Source organism: Wolffia australiana, chromosome 14 (assembly GCF_029677425.1).
Source record: "Wolffia australiana isolate 7733 chromosome 14, ASM2967742v1".
Taxonomy (NCBI): Eukaryota; Viridiplantae; Streptophyta; class Magnoliopsida; order Alismatales; family Araceae; genus Wolffia; species Wolffia australiana.
The window spans coordinates 9,990,391-9,997,681 of NC_135848.1; positions in this window are offsets into that span (position 1 = coordinate 9,990,391).

Consider the following 7,291-nt stretch of genomic DNA (forward strand, 5'->3'; position numbering starts at 1 on the left):
CACCTGAGCAAATTGAATTGATCCACGCTAGTTTGATACTAATCCTTGCAAGCCTTTAGTTCACTCCAATTGAGCCCATACCAGAGCCACACTTCCCCTTGAGCCGTGATCCGTTCTCTAAGCCATGGGCTGACCACACCTATTGGACCCGCTACAACTTCACCCCAGCAATGAAAGGCAACATCCATCACCGAAAAGTGGCGGCAAGGGAAACGGATGGCTTGTGCGGTGAAAGCCTATGATTGGTGCTAACATCGTCAACGCATGGACACCGGAAGCGCCACCACCATCACCCGAAGTCAATGCCAATGCTAAGGACACGCCGCCATCGTCACCGGACCAAGTCAACACGCCAGCATCAGGCACGTTTTCACCCATGCACGCCCCTTCACACGTCTTGACACGTTGCCAAAGACAGATCCAAACTGCCCTCTAACGTGACACGAAACCATGTTGCTCGTCACGTCGCTTGTCTTTATATTTATTAACTGTATTTTCTCTTTCCTCCAAGGCCTATATGTATAGGCCAATGTTCCATGAAACAGTTAGGCGAGTCATAATTCAAGAATTGAGTTTTTGTTAACTCTTCTTGGAGGACTTACCCTAGCCTCCCCTTCTCCTCAGATCGCCGCCGCCGTTGCAGCCCTCGTCGCCGCCGGTTACCACCCACCCTCCTTTCTCTCTTCCTTGCCTTCTTTCTTTCTTTCCTTCTCTCTCTCCCGCCAACACCAGGACGCCCAGCGTCGGCTGCCCCTCTCAGGCTGCCCGCGCCAAGCGTCCAGCGCAGGTCGCCCTACTCAGAGCTGCCGGCGCCTAGCGCCCAGCGTCGGCCGCCCCACTTAGGACCGCCAGTGCCAGTTGCCCTGCACTGGCCGCCCCTCTTAGGGCCGCCCGCGCCCAACGCCCAGCGCCGGCTGCCCCGCTCAAGTCTGCCCGCGCCTTGGGCCCGCGCACGCCATCGCCCGCCGGTGCTCACGCATGCAAGTGCCCGCGCACGCCACACGCCCGGCCGCCCGCACCTCCGGACGCCCTCGAAGCAACTTGCCACGCTTCCGGACGCCCTTGAAGCTACTTGCCGCAGCGCATACCATTTAAGTTTCGGGGCGCTGCCCCAAACCCCGCAAGGGTGCGACTCCCCCCTTGATCCCCCACTAACTGACTGCGCAATTGGATCCATGACACCCTGTCAAAGTGCACATCAATCATCCCGCCAATGATGCCCCATGCCCAAGCACTCTGGCCACTGAGCAACCAGGCTCACTCTGGCCATCTCATTACCAGGGCCGCTCAACGCCCGGAACATCCAGATATTTCGTCCAGTGGGCCTTACAAAGCCCAGATCGCCCAGTCACGTCACGACCTGAATTTCCCGCAGCCTCATCACGCACCCCCGTGCCGAGGTACGCCTGAACTCTTTGGTGTCGAGTGTTCTACGTCCAGTATTCCTCGAGAATTCGTCCACCGCCATCAGATTTGCTTTGATTTCTTGGAATTTCAACGAATAGTGGATTAGGTCTTCTCGTAAGTTTTCCCCGCGGACCCAATTTGAAGGTATTGGATTTGGTGCTTCGGCATCGTCGCGGTGGTTGAAGACAGTACTCCCCGCCCTCGACGAGGAAAGGGGCTGCACCACCATTATTCCATCGGCTTTACGTTTCCGAAAGCGATCGTGTAGATTTGTGGTCTGTTCATCCCACCTTATCCTCAACCCTTCCTGCAACTTCCACCCGTCGTCGTCATCCCCATCTCCCTTAGTCATCAGCATCCATTCATCTAGTTGTCGAGCGTCATCCTCGAGTGTCCTTCATCAATGATCTTTGTTATGTTTACGGACCATCTTTATTTTTACATTGTACGCTTAGTTGAGTTCCCAACCTTCTTTTTGCTTGCTTATGGTGGTTCCTTAGAAAATATATCCGAGCATAAAATTATCAAAATATTACAAAGTGTTAGGAGTAAAAAAATAATGTAAATCAGATTAAAAACATGTCATAAATCCTCTGAAACTACTGAAAAATATTGATGTCCTCAAAGTAGACATGGGTGTTCTGTTCTCTTTGTGTGAATTTGTGTGAATTGTTCGTTCTGCTAGGTTATCAGAACATAACAAAAATGAATTCGCACAGAACATCGCACAGACCCTTGCGCGGTTCAGATTGTGCAAATTGTGTGAATTTTTAGACATGTTTTTTAAAAAATCCACTCGATTTTTTCCCTCTCCCTACTCCCTCATTGGTCCTCTCTCCCAGTCCCCTCTCTCTTTGTCTCTCTAGTCTCTACTGTGTCCGACAGTCAGTCTCGCTGCTCCAGCCGCGAGATCGGATGAGGAGCATAGGGGAGGCAAAAATAGGAAGCGGAAGTTTATCGGATTTATTAGGTTGTTGGTACGTTTTTTTTATTTTTGATTTCAGTTCGTGTTCATACCATACACGATTCATACTATATGCGGATTTTGAAATCAATAAATCATCACAAACTGTTTCTATTGAATCCAAAGTTTGAATTTAGAGTATTCAACGGAGGAAGATCACGTCTACTTGAACCTTTCCAAATGAGGGGTGACAACTCCTAGCTTCAGATGGAAGATCATTGTATAAATGCACAAGATATAGGAGTGGAGAAAGCAAACACTAGACAAATAGGATGCTCACAGGAGGGATATGAAGCCAACAGCAATTTGAGACAAATTGAAATTTAGTTTCCTGGTGTTCACTCTCAAAATCATGATCGGAGACGTAACCAACTGAATCTAATTTGTTAGATGAAATTCGATCTCCATCAGAGGTTTTGGTCTCTGAGACAAACTGAAGTTTAGTTTCTTGGTGTTCATTCTCAGAATCCTGATCGGAGATAGAACCGACTGAATCTGCTCTGCCAGATGAAATTCGATCTCCATCATAGGTTTTAGTCTCTGAGACAAACTGAAGTTCAGTTTCCGGGTGTTCATTCTCAAAATCCTGATTGGGGACAAAACTGACTGAATCTGCTCTGTCAGATAAAATTCGATCTCCATCAGAGCTTTTGGTCTCTGAGACAAACTGAAGTTTGTTTTCCTGGTGTTCATTCTCAGAATCTTGATCAAAGACAGAAGATTTTGAGTCAAATACCTCTTCACTGGAGCTCACTTCATGGGAGACAACGATGTCTGTTAATGTAGCTACATTCATATAAAGTTACACTTTGGAGAATTCAAGCCTAAATCAGAAAATATCATAGATTAACTCAAACAAGTGATATTGTTTCTCCTAGCGATTTCGTCTAACACCTTGCACTCATCTTCTTTTCGAAATGTTATTATTTATTTTCTTCTGCAGTCTTAATGCAATAAAATATACAAAAATACCTTATTTCTCTAATTTATTGATAATCTCAGCGCACAAATTTTCAGCCTATAATAAAATCAACAAAGTAAAAGTTTCATTATAGAAACCTATATAAATTCTCTCCCTCACTTAGGAATTTCCACAAACACCTAGTGAGTACTTTCATTTTCTTCAACAACTGCTTTCTTTTCACTATTTCTTTGTGATTTCTCTCTCATCTAACTATCTCTTTACGTTCTGATTATCCATCTCCAGACATATCTTCCTACATTTTGTTTATCCATGAATTTAAATGCATAATTATCATAAAAATTACATTAGTATTATTATCTTACAATCTCTTATTCCTGGTTATCACATGCATTTCTGCTTTTTCTTCGGTTCATGTAATGCGGATGAAAAACCATGGAGATTCCTTGATTTTTCCCCCTCCTTTGGGTATGGTTTATCAGGAAAATGTGAAACCTATTACCTTGTAGATCTTCTCTCTTGAGCATCCTCTTTCTTTGTTACTTAACCTAAACGGTTATCCAGGGATATCTTTGAACCGATTTGTTTGTAGGTATATAACTTGGAATTTTTGAAAATTGAACTGCGTTTTTGCTATATCTTTATTTCTTATTTTTGGTGAATTTATGCCTGATAATTTTTATCTATATTTTTGCTATATTTTTATCTATATTTTTAATGATTTTATTCTGAATAATATCCACTCTTACCTTCAGTTTCAAGTATATTAACTGCCAATTCTTCATTCAAAAAATGTTATACATGTCACTTAGTGGACCTTTCTTGGGCATCTAGTCCTAGTTCTTTCTTTCTTATTTCGCGTGTTGAGTAACCAGAGATTTAAACTATGGTTCGGTATGTGTTTTCCTTTTTTTTGAATTGTATTCCGGGCTTTATTTTCCCTTACCCACAGTTCCAAGCCTCACTCTTGCCGATGTTTCATTTATAAATGTTAAACTTGTTTTTTTTAAGAAAAAAAGGATTAACTTGTAGCCTTGTGGATCCTCTCTCTCTTGGGCATGTAGTCCAAGTTCTCTCTTTATTTATATTGTCTCACAGAATCCAGCGACTTCTTTTTTATACCAATATTTTTTGGTGTATTATCTGCTGGATTTAAATGATTTAAATTGTGCTATGTTATATCTGTACTGATGCATTTTGTGATTTTATGCTGAGTACAATCTGCTCTTAACCACTATATCAGCGTTACTCTTGCTGATTTTTCATTAAAAATTGTTAGAACATTTCCTCCAGGCAATTCTCTCTCTATGGAATGTAATCCTTCTTATTTCTTTGCTACTTAGCATGTAGGGGAATCCGGGGATGTTTTTATTGCTTTTTCTGGTTTTCAAGAATTTGGGACTTTCAGTGATTTAAAGTTTGTATTATGTTTTTAATGATTATATTCTGAGTACTGGCTATGGTCTCTTACTTGAAGAGATAGTAGTGCACTAAGCTTGCGACTAAGTTCTATTTGGTAGTTACTTTTCCCCGACTTTTGGTTGTTACTCACGTGCTTGGCTCAAGAGTTAAACTTGCAGCTTTGAATCTTTTTATCGTCTAATTAGCACATTCCATCTTTGAAAAATTACTAGAACAATAATGCATGCACAAACACAAGCTCCTTACCAAGAGCTTATCTAACTTTAATCCTTTGGTTCTCCTAATAATGAGATCTCTTATTGTTATTTATCATTTTTCTGTTGTCATTCTATTTTTGCAGCATCTGGACTGTCAACTTGGCATATTTATTAAAAAATTTCTCCACTGAGTTTTTTGTCTTCACCATAACGCTAGGAGCACTTCCTGAATTTGCCTTAGAGGTATTTTATAAGGTGCATAGATATGTGAAAAATAAGACACGGATGGGATTCTCGTCTGAATGGAAGAATCTTTTTGTTTGTTGTTGTCATATATTTCATTTATTTTGCTTCTATATCTTTCCAGTGGAGGAAAAGAACAGGTCGATGAGATTTTATTCTGAAGAAGAGGAACCTCTTATCGTTATTTATCATTGTACATCTGTCATTTGTGGATTTAACATCTCAGTATGACTATGATTTAACATTTCTACATTATAGTTGCACTTCAAACTTTGTCTCAAAGTATTTTGATTTTTTTTGAATTATCAGATAAATTTATATTTTGCAACTATACTTATAGTTGCAAAATATAAATGTGCAACATTAGTAAAATGTGCACATTTTACAAATGTGCACCGTAAAGAGTATAATGATTTGAAGGCACAAGAAGGCAGCTCTTGTAACCAATCATTGGTAGCGAACATCTTTGACAAAAAAGTGAATGAAAAAATGTACTTCACTAGTCTAATGTTGGAGACAACAAAAGAAGAGCTTGTACATTTCATTTGTCCGTCGGCCTCACCGTGGAACATTGTATGTAAGAAAGACTTCATACCACTGCTTCGATACATTGCACAGGAGGATATATCCATTCCATCGACAAGGGTTGTGAAGGAAAAATATTTCAAGCTTTATATTGAGTTAAAGAGTGGCACTCGTGACCGATTGGAGAGTGTTGATAGAGTGGCCATCACTCTAGATTGTTGGACTTCTATGAATTGAATCTCATTCATTGGTCTCACAGTTCATTGGGTAGACACGGAACGGGAAATATGTGAATGTGTCCTTGAGATACGACAGTTGGAGGGATCGCACACTGAGGAGTGCTTGAGCAAGGTTGTGTTGGAGGTTCTTGCAGAATTTAAATTGAGCACGAATATATGCGCTATTACGACGTATAATGCTTCAAACAATGAAACAATGATGGCGATATTAGAACGGGAGTTGCGGCCAATGAAATCCTGTTTCACTGCAAAGAGACATGTCTTGTGTATTGCACATGTGATAAACTTAGTTATGCAGGCTAGATTGAAGGCGCTACATGTCATCGAAGATGGGCCTAAATCAACATTCATTGATGAAGTAGACCTCACAAACCTAGTTGGTGTGTTGGATGCAGACGAGTCTGATCCTCCTTCTGCTATTTCCTTGGGGGATGTTGTTTTGCACCTAAGAGAAGTGGTCAGCGCAATACGAGGACTAACGAGGCAAGGGGCAAAGTACTTTTCATACTACAGACAATTAAATATGATAAACACGAGGAGGATCTCGTTAGATTGTCCTACTAGGTGGAGCTCTACTTACAAAATGCTAAACAGATTCCTTGAGAAGAAAATAGTTATTGATATGATGACGTTGTTCGCTCTTAGTAAATGTACTTTACTTGATGCAGAATGGGACCTTGTAGAAAAATTTGTTGACTTACTCAAACCACTCCAGCGTGGTACCTCTATTGCTATTCAGAGCCAGGCACTGACTTCAAATGAGGGTATAGTCATTATTAAGGGATTGATGTGGCATCTTGAGCGAATTAGTGTGTGAATCTCAAACTCATGCGTGCTTTCAGTTGGACACGCTATCTCTGCTAGGCAAAGGAATGCCTTAGCCAGTGTTGTTGCGCAATGCGAGCGAAGCTAGAGAAATATGTGCCCATATTAACATGAAAAGACACTTTCACTATAGGCTATCTACTTGATCCATCTATAAATATTCTCTTGATTGATCCATGGGCTAAGAACGAGGTTCTCTCTACCGTCTGCACTATCATGGAGTCATATTTTGTACCTAGAAACCTTGGGAATCGGTCCACCAAACTATCTGCTCTATTAATGAGGAATGATTTACTACAAATGGAGCTACAAGAACACCTACATCCGTCTGAGCTAACACAAGAGTTGATCTGATTCAAGAGTTAAACATATACGCAACGGCCCCCCAAGCATTCGGTACGGAGGTGTTGCATTGGTGGAAGACGATGAGTATCATATAATGTGCATTGTTAGATTCAAAATCTCTTACTTGCCTTATTGAATTTCTGATTGCTTTTATCCCCATAACAGGTCAGGTTTCTTACCTCGCATTAGCATTGGTGGCAAA